Source organism: Pleurodeles waltl, chromosome 11 (genome assembly GCF_031143425.1).
Source record: "Pleurodeles waltl isolate 20211129_DDA chromosome 11, aPleWal1.hap1.20221129, whole genome shotgun sequence".
Lineage (NCBI taxonomy): Eukaryota > Metazoa > Chordata > Amphibia > Caudata > Salamandridae > Pleurodeles > Pleurodeles waltl.
In genome coordinates, this window is record NC_090450.1 from 199,923,346 (window position 1) to 199,943,314 (window position 19,969).

Here is a 19,969-nt window from a genome sequence, read left to right on the forward strand (position 1 = left end):
TGATCAATCCCTGGTGATCGACTATGGCCTGCATGTTGATGGAATGTGTGTGCTTCCTGTTGCGGTAGTGGTGTTCAGTTGCAGCAGGTGGCACAAGGCGTACATGTGTGCAGTCGATTGCCCCAAGGACGTGTGGGAAGCCACTGATGAGGTAGAACCCCTGTTTTGTTTCCTGCTGCTTCTGCAGTGTGTTAGGGAAGCAGATGTGGCAGGGTGTCAGTCCAATAATGGCATCCAGTACTTTGGGCAAAAAGGCGGAGAATGATGTTTGTGATATTCCACCAACCAGGGAACCAGTTGTTTGGAAAGAGCCACTTTCCAGCATATGAAGTACAGCAAGCAGCTTGGTTTCTTTTAGGATGGTGCGGGGTGTCAGCAAAGTGGGGGCCAACTGCGGTTCAATGTTGCGCAGCAGCTGCTGAATGGCCTGCCAGTCCAACCGGTACTTCTGGATGATGTTGTGTTCCCTGAGGCCCTGAAGGTTGGTTCTGGGGCGGAATATCCTCTCCTGCCTTCTGCGCTGCCTTTGGGGTCCCTGCTGGTGTTGTTCTAGCTGCTGTTGTTGCTGCTGGGCTCTGCGTCTACGTGCACGCTGGATTAGAATCACCTCCATGTCTCCCTGTTGCTGCTCTGCTGCTCTGCTGTTAGTTCTGTGTGTTCTGATTAAATACAGGTGTGTTTGCCCCATTTTAACGCCTGCCCTGACCCAGGTGTCAAATTTTTACGCAAATCTGGCTGTGCGTCATTTTCCGGCTCCGCCTCCCGGACGTGCGTAATTTTTGCCCGAAAGCATAAATATGACGCACGGCCGTTTAAGCCATTTTTTGGACGGGAACGCCTACCTTGCATATCATTAACGCAAGGCGGGTTGCCGTATCCAAAACATTACGCACACGGTGGATTTTTGTCATCCGCGAGCTCGGGCGTCAAAGTTTAAATACGGGGCAACGTTTGCGCTGAATGTGCATCAAAACTTTTGACGCACAATCGGCGCAGACGGAGTATAAATATGCCCCTTAATGTGCTATACTAATCCATAATGGTGACTGGGCGAGTTATTGTTTGTGATGGTACAATATTTGACCCCGGGCCACCAGCGACCTATGGGTTCCTACTAGAACCATATATTTTTTTGAAAAATGGGAGTCGTATTTCAAATTAGGGACGTTGTTTCGCTATAATTTCTAAACTCTTTCTAGAAAAGTTCTTATTTGTATGAATACTCCACTGCCACTGACAAATACTCTGCTATGCTGTATTCAGTATTTCTCCGAGCAAAAATGGTTTCAAACATATGGGAATGGAGTTAGCCAAGTTTGCGATCATGAGTGTTAGGGTGATACATTTCAGAGCAGTGTGCAAAGGGCCATTACTGCAGCATTTAGCTCTAGGATCAGACAGCTCCCAATCACCTCCCGCATTTGTCTATCTGAAGATCAAGCTGAATCCAATTGTTATTGCTTGTGCGGCTTGCTCCATTTTGATTTTGCATTATGTGGTACAAATCATACGATGTGGCTAAAAAACATAATTTTCTGACATGTATGTTCCGCAGAAGACCGAGATTCACGGTCAACAGCAGGTCCTATGTTCCTGCATTCCTGCACTTCTCCCAATGAAAGTAGTGTCACAAATGTGAGCGTGGGAATAAGGCCTTTGGGGAAGACAGAGCCAAAACTGCAAATATTTACGGTGAATTTCACTTACATTTGCTACTAGGGGGGCTACTGTATTAGCTCTGCTGGATGCACAGCACCTATATTGCCATGCCAACAGCAAATATCCTACCATCCAGAATTTTCAAGAGTTGAATTTCATAGAAAATAGAGAAACGTAGAGTGTAGTATGGGAAAGGGTTTCCCCAGCAGTCAGAGAATTCTATAAATTATGTGGGTTTTTAAAGCTATTAAAGAAGGAGAATGCAGGGAGGTAGGACCTCTATTGAATCACATCACATTTTGAATTAAAGTGCTCTGCAAATGTCAAGCATAAAGGATCGGACTTTGCTGACAAAGTCAAATCTTACCATATATTAGAGGGAATATCTTTTATGAGAGCAATGGATCAAAACTGATGAACAGGTTTTGTAGCTGGGTTTACCTGCAATGTTTCTTGGAGGAGGTTGTAACATCGGGAGCTAGGATTGTCCTGCACTCTCGCACTCAGAGAGCCTTAACTTCCCCAGCTTTGAAAACTTGAGACCCATGGGAATCGAGGGGCATATTTATGAAGCTTTCACAATGAGCAGCGGAGCAGGGCACCTTGCTGTCCTGCGAAAAAGGAAAAGGGCAGGAATGCACCTTATTTAACATTCTATGACTGATTCAGGTCGTTTCCTTGCACTGGCACACTTGTGGCTGTCTAGCACCAGTGCAGGAATCTTGTGCTGTACTGCAAGGGTGCCTTGCATCGCAGACAGGCTTGTTGTTGTGTAGAAAGGGGCACCTTCTTGCACAGAAGCAATCCTCTGATGTTTTTTTCCTCTTTCTATGTGTGATGCAGACTCCAGCACACATTAAAAGAGAAAAAAGAAGGAAACATTAAGATATTTCTCCTCATTACGCTTCACCTCAGGAGGTGTAGCGTTTTGACTCATTCCCAAGTCTACCAATAATGGTGAATTTGGGAATGCACCAAATTTCCTGGGTGGATGTGTGAGATCACCCACACTCCAGCTATGGAACGCATCCCTGGGGCAGAGTAACACAACGCAGTAATTTGAGCTGCATTACTTTACTCTTGATATATCAAGCCACGCAGGGCCTTGCATTGCTTAATAAATCTTACTTAGTTGTGTCATACCTGCGCCCCATTGAGTGATGCAAGGGCAACATAACTAAATGGTGAATCTGTCCCTAAAGGTTTTGCGATTTCAATGGTTCCACAACATAATGAATGATTTTCAAACTTCCATCTGTGGGTGAAAAAATAAACACAATTCCTTCCACGTAAATGCCAAGAAAGGCCAGAATTTGTTTACAACACCAAACATCCTACAATTTTTCTTACAAGTTTTCGGGAAAAGTGGACCTGCATGTGTGTTGGTAAGACTATCACCGGAAAAAAAAAGGGACAAAAGCATGTTCATATCAAATGAGTTTTTTGAGTTATTATTATATATATAGCATTATGTCATGTGGGGGGGGTAGTATTATTTTTAGTGTTGCCCAGCACTCAAGAATTAAGTCTGATAGAATAGCAGCTACAACAATATTGGATGATACTAATATCATAACAAAATGTTGTCTACAAAAATATCGAGTTTACATACTTTGCATGTAAACTACAAAAATTGTTGGGCACTAAGGGTTGAGAAAAACACCCAAAAATGCTAACATATTGTTTTAAAAAAAAGATATAGAATTTTTGAATTATAAGTGATGTTTATAATACATTAAGCTATTTAAATTATTATATAAAATAATATTATATATATAAAATCATTTTAATTAAAACTTTAAACAGACTACATAAGCTATATATTAAAATGGATATATATATATATATATATATATATATATATATGTATATATATGCACACACACACATAAAAAAATAAAAAGAATATTTCAACAAAGACAAACATTACATTAATAATAGCAGCAATAACGAAAACATTAAAATCAATCAATGCTTCCAAAACTAAACAGATGACCTATTCAAGCAATAAAAGGGTGAAGGGCACTGGAAATCTTGGTAGGGAAGGGACCATTTAGATATTCACATGGCTGATCCTGATTCCTGGCACCACAGGTTCTCAAAAACTCACATTTGCCAAACCTTAGAGCAGGTGAAGTTCTCAGGTTTGCAAAAAAGGCCTCTTGGTTTCCAATCATTGCCACAATGGAAATCTATGAAATGCAAGTAAGGGGTGCAGCACTATACGGTGCTGAAGTATGGAGTCGTAATAAAGGGTACCTAAGACACCAATGAGAACAACTTTATTAGGGTCCTAACTGGCCTAGAGAGGGAAAGCCCCTTGTGCCACCAACATTGAATCTTAATATTAATCCTGTTGCTGAGTTGGTCGCTTTAAGGCCGCCGCTCCATTGTGTGCGTGCTTTGGCCCCTGATGAACTGCATCACCTTAGAGAGAGACTTATTTATATCCTGTAAATCAAGTGATTGGCCTACATTAAAAATATAAATTGGGTTAGGCTTAGCCAATTTAAGGAATGATCCATCATCTATCCATGCCAATGCGGTCCCAATGGTTAGATCAAGAATCTGGGAGAGTCACTGCTTAGAATAAATCGCTGAGCCACACAGGCAGCCTTACAAGACACGTTTCTTGCACATACCAGGGCCCAAGGCAGATTAATTTTTAAATTACATTTGTCCCGTGCGTACCCGCTCGTGGTTTTTGCAGTTTAGAAATGAGGCCCTTTTACTGATAACACTTTAACATTGGCCTCTCCTGAGTCCAGGCATTCACAATGCTCTTCTTGTATGCTTCTGGATGAAAGTGAGGAACATTTGATGTTTTTCAGCCCAAAATATGCTAAACCTAGAAGCAAGTGGACTGTTCTCCTATGGCAATGCCTGGGCTTAACAAATCAAATAAGTGCCCTTAGGATTTGTAAAAGTGATTTTGTGACCATGCTTGTTTGTGGTGGCTGTATCTAAATTCCTTTCTGCAGCATAGTCTATTAGACAAAAATTAGCTCAATCAATTTTTTTTTACAGTTTTATGTGTGTAATTGTTGGAATATGGGTTTTTTATTAATTTACCATCATTACAAGTTTTAGCTTTTATGATGAATTTTTGGTACTTTTTGTTATGTTTTGATGATGAAATTAAATTTTCAGTCTATCAATAAACTTTGAAACTTTCAAAACAATAAAACAAAATAACATCTACTAACAAAAACAAATGTGGCCATTAATAAAATAACATCAATGTAAATTTATTTTTCAAATAAGAAAAATATATATTTTTTTTTAAACTAATAAAGTAAACTATAAAAACAATTTAAAATATTGAACAGTACCAAATATTTAATGTAAGTGCAATTTAGATAAAAATTGACTGATGAAACTTAAACTAAATAAGAATCAAGCAATTTACAAAATTTTAAATCATATATTTTAAATCACAAAATGATAAAAATTACAACTAAATTAATTATAATTTAATACACTTTTCCCTTAAAAACTCGACAACCTGCTACTACAATATAAACCACTAATAAATTAAACAAATACACATTTACAATTAGAAACTTTAATTAAAAAAAACATAACAATAGTAACAATAGCAAAACCTGAAATTAATGTACTAATGATATCATGTCTCTCAACTCTCACAGTTTATCCATCCTTGTCTACTAATGACCCAAGGCAATCTATATTTAAAGCAACCACAAATCCATTTTGGATTCGACTGGCTCCACTGGATACTATCCCGCCCTCACTCATTGTCCCCGAGAACCCTCTAGAGATCCCTGTCATCTCGCAGCAGCCTTTGGAAAACCATGGCATCCCCACCGACTGCATTTGCTAAGTCATACAGCCATTAAACGTTGCAATACCAATCCCTGACAATACTACTATGGACACTATTGGCTTGCCAGGTAAAGATAACTCATCATTTACTATATTGTCATGGAATTTAGTGGAAACTACAGCCCCTGAATGGGGAGCTTTTATAAGCCATTTTGATATATTAATCTTCCAAGAGATTTGGGCTGTGTAAAAGTTATTTAGACAAATGTGCTCAAATGTTAGCATAGAGGCAGTATCTTCTAAAACATGGCGTCCGACAGGGGGTCTACTCTGTTCGTTCAAAAATAAACCAGGCATTTCTTAAAGGAAGCTAGAAATCCCCGGTAAGGATATCCTAGCACTGGGTATCAGTGGGCAAAATGGTTTTAGTTTGAAAATATATAATATCTACAATCGTTCCATGAATAGAAACACTGAAGCACTTACCTTAAAGTTGTTCTCCCAGCATCTCACTGAATGCAAATATACACTACCTATTGTTTTCGCAGGTGATTTTAATACAACTTATGAGCCCTTGGATGGGCTAACAAATATAACAGGAGGGGAAGATGAGGCTAAGGATATACAGGTGCTCGAGGTGACACCAACCAAAAACTGGACATTTGCTGCATTGCAGCTATTTTCTTTAACTATGACCTATGGTCTCTGAGCTTGCAATGAAAGACACAGATCAGATCTTAACCTTGCCCATACATTCAAAAGAGGTAGAAGCCATAGGCTATATTATTTTAGATATAAATATATGGCATTTAGTATCAGACTTCAAAGTAGTGACAGGAACAGATAGTGACCATAACGCGCTAAAATGATCAATGAAGGATCTTTTCCATCTGTCTAGTTCTAACATGGTGAAACAATCAGACATGACCCTAACCCTCTCAAATATCAGACAGACCGTGAAATGGTCTTAGTTATGCCTTAATACTTAAATTCTTACACAACACTACTAAACATTTAGTAGTATAATGGGCCCATTTGAAACTTGCTTAGCCAAGAAGGCTAATCTATGCGATTTGCAAAAGGATATGTTCAAAGCCCTGCACAGTCTCTACACCAAAAAAAATTAAGATAAGGAAGAGAAAGTCAAACAACACCCCTACCTGGTACTCAGGCAACTGCTGCAAAGCTAAAACACACCTAATCCAGGCAATTAAACAGGTTGATTGCGAGCAAATCAAATGCTCCTGAGTTAATTATAAAAGCACTACGGCCAAGTACAAACAACAATGGTTTGATGCAAACTATCTAGTCCTGCTTGAGTCTCAATCCAAAGACCAGAAATATTTTTGGCAGATTTTTCTCATGGTGATCCTAAAGCTACTAGCCCTGTCAAATATGCAGTACAACCTCAGCAATGGGTGGACTATTTTTCAACCATGTACGCTTCACCCTCTTCGACAGCACCTTTATTTTCTGAGCAGGAATTCAATGCTGGCTGCTGTAATTGGCTACTTAGCGATTCATCCATTTGTTTTACAGTGGAAGAAACCATAAAAGTCATCCAGTCAATATGCCCTGATAAGCCACCGGGTCCAGTTAAGATCCTGGGACACCTTTTTCACTCAGAATTCAAGGTCTGGGGCCCATATATAAATGATTTTCTAATAAGAGCACCCTACTCTTGGCTGGGAGCTGAAATTATTATTTTTTATAAAAAGGGCGAACAAACACTTCAGAGCAACCATATGCCAATTAGCCTAATTGATAATCTTCAAAATGTTTTTTGTTGCCAATTCCTCAATAGGCTACTAGGTTCGATGGACACAACCAAAATCCTAACCCCACTCTAAGCAGGGTTACATCCTAAGGTGAGCTCTGTCGACCAGGTATTTAGATTAAATCTTATAATTGGAAATTTCTGAAGCTATGAAACAATCACGTATACACAGCCTTCATAGACCTGAGGGCCGCGTTTGAATTGGAATCAACTATAGCTTATGTTGGCTTAAATGGAATTTGAGGCTGATGTCGTGGATACTCCGGTTAGACTCCACGAAGGGAATTATGCCCAATTAAGATGGAGGGGCTCACTGACTGAATTCTCATCAACCACGGTGTGCAGCAAGGATGTGTGCTTGCCCTTACCCTTTTCTCACTGTACATAAATGATGTGTTCCAATACTTATTAACCAGTGTACCTGATTGTCCCAAATTGGGTGGTCTATCTATCCCTGCACTTTTATTTGCAGACAATATTGTGCTAATTTCACACACACCGAGTGGGTTGCAGAATTTACTGAATCACTTTGCAGATTACTGTGATCTCCATGGGCTAGAATTTAACTCTACCAAAACAAAGATAATGGTTCCAGTAGTGAAAACCCCATAGGTCATTGATAGGGGGCTCTTACATGAAGGGAATTCAACTCCAGCCAGTAGATAACTTTGACTGCTTGGGAGTCAGGGTGGATAAAACCATGAATTGGAGGGTCCAAATTTTAAAAATCTAAGCTGACCCTCAGCCATAGTGCCTCGGCAACCACTAAAAAATACAATGCATCAACACCCAAGTCTGTATCTCTTGTAATTGAGATTTACAGGCCTAAGGCCCAATCAGCATCTCTCTATGGCTCTGAAATTTGGAGCACAGAGGATTTAAGTGAGTTGGTAGTTAATGAAAATAACTTGGTAAACTCAATCTTTACCTTGCCAAAAAGTAGGCTGACAGTTCTAGTATTCTTTGACTTGGGCCATAATGGATAGGTGATCAGGGCAGACTGAAGCTGCTATTACTCTGGATCAGAATTTGTTCCACTCCGGGTTGACTACGTACAGACTAGCACTTGAGGGGGTTATTAGCTTAAGGAATAGTGTGTCCATACCATGGTTATAATATATTAAGCTTCAAATGGAGACTTTAGGAATGGGCATGTACTTGTCTAACCCTTCTTTAATAAAAAGCAACATCAAACTGCCCTTCAAACCCACTCCCAAATTAGAAACGCATATGGATGCCTATATCCAGCCTCTAACACGTACTTTGCTCTGAAGCTAAGACTAGGCACTCTATAATTTCACCTACAGATGGGACTCGCACCCACTTACAATAGAAAGTTTCCCATTTTTCACCTATAGTGTTGAGGACGTACAGCACATTCTCCTTTTTTGCCCTGCCTACACTAAACCCAGAAGAACCTGGCTGAGACCTATTTGCATTATGGTTGGGGTAGACCAAAACAAGGTGGCTTATCGAATCCTTAGGACAGACTGCAATATCTCAATCATATTAACCCTATGTAGCTTCCTCCAAGCAATATGGCAAATAAGGAAATTTGCGGGCCTCTCTTTGAAGTCTATCACACTAACCTCTGGGCCACCGTAGGAACGAGGGTGATCAATAAATCAGAATTAGTAACTGCTCAATTCCAGTTTTTTAAACTCATTTTAGCAATATTTATTTTAGAATATGTGGGTTGAAATTAAATGGACGTATCATTCCTACAAATTTTACATGTAGCATTTTTAGCATTAAGCACAGCTGAGTGACTTTCTTTAAATTAGACATGCACCAAGGGCTGGAGACTTTAATAAAGGGTATTTTATACTTTTTTTTATACACAGCCAGCTTCTGGTAATAATTTGTGTTTGTGTAGGATACGTTTTACATTGATAGTAGCACAGGACGGACCCTGTATTGAGGTTTTTGTCCTCCACTGTATCTCCCTTCGAATTCCACATGGACCGATTCTTTACCATTATGATCCTTTGAGCCCTGACTCTCATTAGCCTATTGCAACTGCACTTTTAACACAGAAAAAATTAAATAAAAGTTCTTGTTAAGTTTTATGTGTACTCTATTGGATCTTAATTTTAAAGTGTTTTTATGCCAATTGGACTTATGTTAATGTTTCAGAATATGCATGCAATTTATTGCCGTATAATATGGATTCAAATTTGATTTAAGCTGTAGCCCTAGATCATGTACCTCCAAGCGGATTTTTATTTGCTATTGTTTTTATTGTTTCATACATTGTATTTCTCTTGTACTTTTATGGCACTTTGGCCGAAATAAAGTTTTTAAATTTGAATTTACTAATGATTTTTTTTTACAATTGTGGTAAAGCATACAATATTGAATACCGCTATCTTCTTTACAACTACATAATATACCAAAAACAATATTCTGTTCCACGATACTTTTGCAATCACAACATCTTTGACACAATATTTATATCTCACAATATTTTTCAAACCATATATTGTAACAAAACATCATAGGGACAGTGGTGTTCAACTGGTTACACAGTATTGAAAGTAGGGGAGAACTGTAACAGTGCAAAACAGGAACAGAAATGCAAACAGGGAAGTCTGAAAATAAAGCGAAGTGCAATTAGTTATAACAGGTGTGCCGCATCCAAGATAAGTAATATTTTCCATAGGATTCCAACCCTCATGTAACTTCCATCTTTTATCATAATCATGTACACTTTTTAGACCCGTCCTTCTCTGGGGGTCACCCCCAATCTTTTTACCGTCACCCCTCATGTTTTCCAGATTAGGGCTCTCTGCATTTTACCACTGCTAACCAGTGCTAAAGTTCTTGTGCTCTCTCCCTAAAACATAATAAAATTGCCCTACACCTGATTGGCAAGTCCCTTGTATATAGTACAACAAGCACCAAGGGCCTTTACACTAAATGCTGCAAGTTGGCAGCAGCACTTATTGAGCCACTGAATAAAGATGCCTTTTAAAACATGTCTAAGGCTAGCCACGGCAGCCTGTAGCACAGTTTTAAACTGCCCTCTGGACATGGCAAAATAAACCTTCTGCCAGGTCTAGGCTTTGCTTTAAATACTTATAAGTCACTCATGAGGGAGGCCCTAACTGCTCAAAGGACAGGGTGCATGGTATTTAAAAAGTAGGACTTGTGGGTTTAGGTTTTACATGTTCCAGTAGTGAAAAACTCAAAGTCTTTTTTCACTACAGTAAGGCCTATCTCTCCATTGTCTAACATTGGGTAACATTCTTACATTTAATAGGCGCTCTCTTTGGATTGGGAGGACCAAAGCTATTCTCTTTAGACTAAAATTATTTGTAATTTTGAATCCTTTTTAATGGTAAAGTCTAATATAAACTAACAATACCGAAAATGCCACAGTCAGAAAGTTGTCATTTTGTTGCCCTAACCATTTGTGCCTTATACCAGTATACTGGGTCACATGACTGTGACTGGCTCTACTGTTCGGATTTGTGTATTTCTCCCAGATGGTGACACAAAGGGAACTAGGTCTGGGTAGGATAGCCTTGGCCAGGGTCAGAGCTGTGGGGGTAGGACAGGGTGTCCTCCTCCACACAAAGGCTAGCACCAAGTATAAGTATTGGACAATCACAGCCACTCTTCACAACACTCTGGCCCTGTGGACATTGCATAAGAAAGACTACCCTGCTGCCACAGGACTGCTCTGCTGCTTGAGATCTACTTTTGCTGTCTGACAAGGAAGACTGAACCTGCTTACCTTTATAATGCGCAAATCTGAGTAGCTGCAAGGGTCAGTTGACTGACCTTCTGTGAGAGCTGCAGGGACATAACAAGGTACAGATGCCTCCTTTCATCTGCCCAGCTGACCTGCTGCACTGTACCGGCCTGATGTTGTAACTGGACCTGTCATGAGCCTTGGTTGCCTGTGCTGCAGGGCGTCCCTGTAGGAGGCTGGCCTGGTTTGTAGTGGGTACCTTGGGTACTTACACCTTACATCAGGTCCAGTTATCCCTTATTAGTGAAATGTAGTAGTGTTCTAGCAGCTTAGGCTGATAGAGGTAGCTATAGCAGAACAGTTTAGGCTGAACTAGGAGACATGCAAAGCTCCTGCAATACCACGTATAGTTACACGGTACTTATACACAAGTAAAGACAATACTCAGTGTTGCCAAAAATAAAGGTAGTTTATTTGGGTGACAGAAGGCCAAAAATATCTTAGAGGCAATACTCCTCCTGGAGGTAAGTATTAAACACAATATATACACTAGACACCAAAATAAGGTACGTAATTAGACATAGGATAGTGCAAACAATAGGAAATGCTATAAAATGCAATGGGAGAAAATAGGTCTAGCGGCAACACAAACCATATACTGAGAAAGTGGAATGCGAATCACGATTTCCCCCCTAGGCAAGTGTAGTGTGCAGAGAATCGTTGGGAGAGTGAGAATACAGTGAAGATAAGTAAATTACCTCACACCAGAGCCCAGAAAAGCAGAAGTAAAGTACTGCAAGTTTCCTTAGGAAACACTACAAGTCTTGATTAGAGTTATTGCAAGAACCAAGCAAGGCTGCAAACAACAAATTGTGGATTCCTGGACCTGAAGACCTGTAAAGGAAGGAGACCAGGTCCAGAAGTTGGAAAAAGTTCCAGGAAGGACAGGAGCCCCTGCCAACCCAGAGGAGGGTGCAAAAGAAGAGTCCCCGGTGTGACGAAGACTGCAGAAATGCACCCAAGGAAGATGTCAGTGGGTTCCTGCATGATGCACTGGACGTCCCACCAAGAGAAGTTGGATGCAGGTGAGTTTTGGCACTGGATTCCTCCAAGAAGCCTTGGTTCCGGCAAAGTCGCATTTTGCATCAAGTTGGCACTATCGGGACCCAGGAGGGACCTGGGGGCCTCAGCTCTGTGTGAGGAGAAAGAGTGGGGTCTCAGCACTTTAGAGAGCCCTCAGAACACAAGATAGCACTCATGGGAGTCCCAGGACACGGGGACAAAAGAGGTGCAAAATGCGGTTGGTGCAGCACTACAATGGAAGGTCCCACGCCGCCGGAGAACACCACAGCGAGTTGAGCATCTCAGGATAGAGTGCTGGGGACATGGGCCATGCTGTGCACGAAATAATTTTGCAAAGAGTGCACAGAGGCCACAGGAGGTGAAGAAGACACAGTGCACAGGGTTACTGTCGTTCTCGGGGAAGGCAAGGTCTTACCTCCACCAAATTGGGACAGCAGGACCTTAGGACAGTCTGTGTCAATGTGATCCACCTTCTGTGTTCCAAAGAGCACGCTCATCACCAGGAGAGGAGTCCAAGAGAACCGGTCGTCGACTTGGAAGGTGCTTGCTTGAGCAGGGGAGTGACTACTTCACTCCACAGGAGATTTCTTCGGTCCTTCTGGTGCAGGATGAAGACAGGGAGTCCCCAGAGTGTGCACACCATGGTAACTAATGCAGTTGCTGGCTGGAGCTGAAGTTGCAGAGAAAAAGTAGCCCTTCTGATACTTTGTTGCTGTTACAGCGGTTCCTGGAACAGTCTGCAGTTGATCCAAGGTCAGAGGATGAAGTAGCAGTTGCAGAGGATTGCTCCTGGAAACCTGCAAGTAGAATATGAAGAGAACCCACATGAGAGACCCTCAATAGCTACATTATCAGGTATGGACCTATCAGAAGGGGTCTCTGATGTCCCCTGCTGCCACTGGCCACTCAGAGGCCTCCAGAGTGTCCCCAAACCTTTGAAAACAAGGTGGCTGAAGTCTGGAACACACTGGAGGAGCTCTGGGCACCACCCCTAGGGTGGTGATGGGCAGGGGAGTGGTCACTCCCCTTTCCTTTGTCCAATTTTGCACCAGAGCAGGGACAAGGGGTCCCTGAACCGGTGTAGACTTGCTTATGCAAGGAGTGCACCATGTGTGCCCTTCAAAGCATTTCCAGAGGCTGGGGGAGGGTACCCCTCCCCAGCCTGTTACACCTATTTCCAAAGGAAGAGGGTGTAACGCCCTCCTACCAAAGGAAATGCTTTGTTTTGCCTTCCTGGGACTGAGCTGCTCAGACCCCAGGAGGGCAGAACCCTGTCGGTGAGGTGGCAGCAGCTGTAGCTGCATTGCAAGCCTCAGAGAGCTAGTTTGGCAGTATTGGGGGCCCACGGTGAAGCCCCCAGTATGCATGGAATTGGCTCCTCAATACCAGATTTGGAATGGGGGACAGTTCCATGATCTTAGACACCTTACATGACCATATTCGGAGATACCATTGTGAAGCTACATATAGGTATTGACCTATATGTAGTGTACGCGTGTAATGGTGTCCCCGCAATCACAAAGTCCCGGGAATTGGGCCTGAACTATGTGGGGACACCTTTGCTAGTGCAAGGATGCCCTCACACTTAGTAACTTTATATGAAGGTTAGACATATAGGTGACTTATAAGTTACCTAAGTGCAGTGAAAATGGCTGTGAAATGTGTGCACTATTTCACGCAGGCTGCAGTGGCAGTCCTGTGAAAGGGTTTGTCTGAGCTCCTTATGGGTGGCAAAATAAATGCTGCAGCCCATAAGGATCTCCTGGAACCCCAATGCCCTGGGTAGCTAGGTACCATATACGAGGGACTTATATGGGGGGTTCAGTGTGCCAATTGAAAGCTTTAAATGAAGCCACTTGCCTATAGTGACAAATCTAAAAGCAGAGAGAGCATAAGCACTGAGGTTCTGATTAGCAGAGCCTCAGCGACACAGTTAGGCACTGTACACACACATTAGGCCATAAACTATGAGCACTGGGGTCCTAACCAGCAGGATCCCAGTGAGACAGGCAAAAACATACTGACATGCAGGTAAAATTGGGGGTAACATGCCAAGAAAGATGGTACTTTCCTACAGTCACTGATCCCCAAGAGGTGCGTTCCCAGGTCCTGGACCCTTATTTGTCATCAGAGTGCACTTCCCTCTTCCTAACTGTGGGTTCCATCATGATGCAGCATGACACAACGTGACATAGGACTTCACATTGCAACCCACACAGCTCCTGATCAGAATGTTGCAGTGCAACACACCTCAATGCAGGACCTCTCATCACAGCCCTCACAGCTTCATATTGGAACAGACGCAGCATATTGCAAATCAAAGCTGGACCTCGCATCTCAGCTCTTGCAGATCCTAACTGGAACTGATACAGTTTGATGCAAGTCAATACAGGACTTCGTAGCAAGGACATAAGATACAACTCCATCACGGTCAACTTGAACTTGTGACTATGACTTTGTCCCAGTTCGGTGCAACAAGACAACCATAGGTAACACATTAACATGTAACAAATTATGATTGTTTTCGGCTCCTGTTAAACCTCAGCTATTACATATCTAAAGCTCAATAATCTTGCAAAATTATCACTACCATGGTAAATTTTTTTGATTTATTAATATGCACCTACCTAACAATAAATAAAATTATATATTTGTTAAGCCATCTAAACATACTATTATTTGGATATTTATTATGCCAGGTCTGTCAAAATACAAATAGTAGCTCCTGCTTAGCCGAGAAATATATTTCCAACAAAGTACCTTGACAGTTCAACATTTTCATACCACAATCACATCCGGGGTTTATATGCAACAACAGTTTCCTTCCCATTTTAATATTTGCAGGTATTTTTCAATGTCTATTCGGCATAATGAATATTCAAATTAATAATTAATTGTGTACACAAAGTCATACCAAAGTTAATTCTCGATTTTTCTAATTGATGATTTAACTTTAGATTCTGCTACCTCCACAACATGCCAGTTGTGTACTTTATACTACAACTATATTAACTGTGCACTAGTCAAAATATCTTGAATATATATATGAAAATATTATGTCCTAAAGCAGGTTCACAATGCTATTGCAACATGAAAACATCATATAATATAAATGTGGCCTTACAGAACTCTCAGTACCAAAACATTATCCTATGCTTTTCTCCTTTGATTGTATATGATTTATAAATATATAAATATAAGTGCATTAACCTAAAAATAGAGTAATTATGTAAGCGTTTTTTAGTTACTGTTCTTAAAAATCAAATAATGAAATATGGCGGAATAGCTAACAGGTTCTGCAGCATGATGGTTTTAACCGCTTTAGTGCGGGCGTCGGCCACTTTATTTATTTTTTTGTCCCTGGGAGACACAGAAGCTCTTCCGTGCCTCCTCCCGCCCCCCCTGCCCCTTTGTGCGTGCTGACGTAACAATGTTGATTTCCCCATCGGAGCAGGACGCAGCCTTACGAGGCCTTCTGAAAGTGTTTCCTGGCCCCCGATCGCAGCACTAGACGCCAGGGATTTCACTTGGGGGGGGTCGGCCCCCTCGGAAAACGGGCCGCCCCCCCGGGGGCATATTTTTTTTTTAAACCAAAAGAAAATCAATGGACAGGGGGTAGCCCGTGGGCAGGGCGACCCCCTGTGGGGGCAATATTTTTTTTTAGTTGTTGTAGGGTTTCCCTGGGGGCCATTTTGGCCCCCAAGGAAACCATACAACAACTAAAAAAAACAATATATAAATATATATATATATTTTCAAAAAACAAGATTCTCTTTCTGTTTTAGCAAGAGAAAACCGCACTCTGTCTATATATATCATCATCATCATATACTTTATTTTTATATATATCAAACCAAAACCCTTTCAGGGATAGAGCGACGCATAAATTATGCAAAAAACAAAGGAGAACCCCGGGAAGTTCCCAATTTTAGGTGGAGAGCTGCTCTAGTAAGGAGCACCCTGCAACACTCTAGATTTGCTCACCTCAAATGCCTGCTTATCTAGCAAAGTCTTTAAGCATAGGATTAGCACAGTGCTATCCTCGCCGAGCTAGATAGTGACAAAGTATTTTGCCATTTGTACAGCAAAATCTTTAAGCATAGGATTGACATAGTGTCATTCTTGCCGAGCTGTAAAATGACAAAAGCCATTTTCCACTCTAGGCACAGTATTACAGCTTTGGACTGGTCAAATACCGTCCAAGCCAACCTGGAATGAGTAAAGCAACCCCTGACACGTGTTTCGCTCTCATTAGAGCTCTTCAGAGGGGTATAGCTTTGTCCAGACACAAGGGAGCACCCACTATAAGTCAAACCAAAACCCTTTCAGAGATAGAGCGACGCATAAATTATGCAAAAAACAAAGGAGAACTCTGGGAAGTTCCCAATTTTAGGTGGAGAGCTGCTCTAGTAAGAAGCACCCTGCAACACCAGCGACACTCTGTCACGGTTTCGGGCGGGTCTGATCAGGACTTTGGTTGGGACACCCCTTGAGGTCACCGAATATCCTAAAGAGGTAGTACACTGGGGCAGAGGAGCAGCTAAAGGCATACACGGAAAGGACAGCTATGGATAGGCACAGGAAACAGGAAAGTAAAAACAGAGCAACCCTTGTGTGAACAAACAGGAAACGGATTACCAGTGGACAAACACGCTGGGGTTGTACACAGAGTAAGGCGCAGAACCTCCCACAGTGACAGGAAATCTCAATGCCTCTGTGCAGTTTGCTCTTACAGATAGCCACCCTGCCAGCCCCATAGAAAGGAGGCAGCAGAAGTGATTCTGTCTCTGGACCCTAGAGCACAAACAAGGATAGTACTTACATACACAGGACGCGCTCTTGTGGGTCCAGCTGGAAACACAGTGGCGATTCCTGAGAAAACAGCAATAGCACACTGTCACTGTTAGGCACGAAATACAACGTATAACACTGGACAAGGATGGGGGCTGGAATTGCCTCCTGGAAACCAGGAGCCAACCCCAGTACACAGGAGGACACGTATACACTGGTGAAGACTGATAGAACACTTACCAGACACAAAGAACCAAGAAGAAACAGAAACAGAAGGGAACAAACAAAGAGGCAGAGGCAAGAACTAGGAACAGGCTCAGGCTGAAGCAAAGGCGGGTCTAGGACTTGAAAACAGGGCGCAACCTTCTGGCTGGGACAGACAGAGACAGGACTGGGAAACTGAGAACAGGCTCTGGCTGGAACAGGCAAGGACAGGACTGGAATACAGGGAGTAGGAAATGAGCAGTAAACAGGACTGGGAAACAGAGAGAAGGTTCAGGCTGAAACAAGGCAGGAGCAGGGCAGAGAAACAGGGAGCAGGCTTTGGAAGAAACAAACAGGTACAAGGCTAAGAAGTAGGGAGCAGACTCTGGCTGGAACAATCAGGAGCAGGGCAGAGAAACAGGAAACAGGATCAGGCTGGAGCAGAACAGGAACAAAACTGGAACACCATCCGACAAGGGGTCTGTAACACAAAGGAATTGAAGTCCGATGCACGACGGGGAGCTTGAGGAAATGGCTGCTTATAAGCAGTTCCAAGCTGGGCTGCACAGGAGAGGTTTCAGGTGTGTGTGGTTTCGGACACTTGCAAGTCCTGGAGGAGAGGATCCAGTGAAAAGGAGCAACTGGACTCCTCCCATTGAAAACAATGGGAAACAGAATCCGGGTTTTCCTGACTACCAAGCTGTGCATTATGGGATTTGCAGTCCCAAGAAGCAAATGTAGTCCTACACAAGTGTACCATGGTGAAAAGAGAAACAAACAGGAGTCAGCAAGGGACTCTAGATAGGTGTTCAAGGTGATTCCCAGGCTTCTGACAGTCCCCTTACAGCGCCCCCTGGAAATGGGACGACTGAGTCGTAACACACTCTAGATTTGCTCACCTCAAATGTCTGCTTATCTAGCAAAGTCTTTAAGCATAGGATTAGCACAGTGCTATCCTCGCCGAGCTAGATAGTGACAAAGGGGGTCATTCTGAACCTGGCGGTAACTACCGCCATGGCGGAGGTCGGCGGTAGCATCGCCAACAGGCTGGCGGTGCACCGCTGGGCATTCTGACCGCGGCGGTTCAGCCGTGGCCAGAAACGGAAAGTCGGAGGTGTACCGCCGACTTCCCGCTGCCCTTGAGAATCCTCCATGGCGGCGGAGCGCGCTCCGCCCCCATGGGGATTATGACACCCCCTACCGCCGTCCGGTTACTGGCGGGTCTCCCGCCAGGAACAGGATGGCAGTAGGGGGTGCCGTGGGGCCCCCGTAAGAGGGCCCCACGAAGAATTTCAGTGTCTGCTTTGCAGACACTGAAATTCGCGACGGGTGCAACTGCACCCGTCGCACCTTCCCACTCTGCCGGCTCCATTCTGAGCCGGTGTCCTCGTGGGAAGGGTGTTTCCCGCTGGGCTGGCGGGCGGACTTTCGGCGGTCGCCCACCAGCCCAGTGGGAAAGCCAGAATGACCGCCGCGGTCTTTCGGCGGGAACCGCTTGGCGGGCGGCGACCGCCGTCCGCCGCGGTCAGAATCACCCCCAAAGTCTTTTGCCATTTGTACAGCAAAATCTTTAAGCATAGGATTGACATAGTGTTGCAGGGTGCTCCTTACTAGAGCAGCTCTCCACCTAAAATTGGGAAACTTCCCAGAGTTCTCCTTTGTTTTTTATATATATATATATATCTATATAGATCTATATAGATATATCTATGTAGATATATCTATCTACATAATATATGTGTATATATATATATATATATATATATATATATATATAGATCTATCTATAGATATATCTATGTAGATAGATATATATATATAGAGATAGATCTATATATATATATATATATATATATCACTTTTGTCAATACTTGTGTGGTTTCCATGGGGGCTGCGATCGGCCCCCAGGAAAACCAGACCCACATATAAAAGTGATATATATATATATATATATATATATATACAGATTTGCCACCAGTTGTCTTGCAGTTGCAGCTTGCGTCTTCAAAGCAATGCACATACTTCAACTGACACTTTTCAACTGTAGCTTTTAGACAGCAATAAAAAAGTCAAGTAAGTATTGTGATTATGTTTCTGCTACAAAAGGGTCAGACTAGTCTAGTGGCAGTTTTAGTGCCATAAAGAAGCGCAGAAGGTTTATATGCCTACTGCAAAGAGCAAATCTGTATTTTATGTAAATAGCTGAGTACATTAGTAAAGTCAGCCATTACCTGCGCTATAATAGAAATGAAATGTATGTGCGGGGTGGAGGGCGGCTATGGAGAGATGAAGGGCACTTTTGCTGGGTGGTAATGAGGGAATCCGAGGAGGAGGGAGTGGGAGCACCAATAATGATTGTTGGACTGGGTGCAGGAGGTGCTAAAAGACTGTGACGAATGGTATGTGACAAGGTGTTTTTTGAGTGTCTTGAAAGAACGTGCTGATTGAGGGAAGAAGCGCAGGTAAGGTGGCCTCTACTGTTGCACGTATCTCGCACACACCATCGATTTTGTGACTGTCTACGTAGGCATCTTGATGGATGACTGCTGCCGTCACTCGGGTTATAGAGGACAGCTCTGACATAGGATCAGACACTGAGACAGCATCTGAGGGATAGGACAATGGCACAGACTCTGGGAGTGATTTTTCAGTCGGAGGAGTCCCATTCGATAACTCCTCTTCCAGTACATTATGAGGGAGGTGATGAGGACAGTCCTGCTGTCCCTTCGCAAGCAGTCTGTGCAGCTGGGTAATAGTGGGTTAGCCCAACCCAGAGAGCAGGTGAATTCGGCGGCAAGCAGAGAGAGAGAGAGTGCTGTCTTGGGAGCTCCCCAATTTAGTTCAGCCCCAAATTCCACCACCCAAATCATATTGTGGAGACATCAAAATTATCTACTGCAAAACAAACTGGTTTTGTGAGGCAGGCACCTGTGTTTTTGGTCCTGGGTTCGGCGGCCATATAGAGAAACACA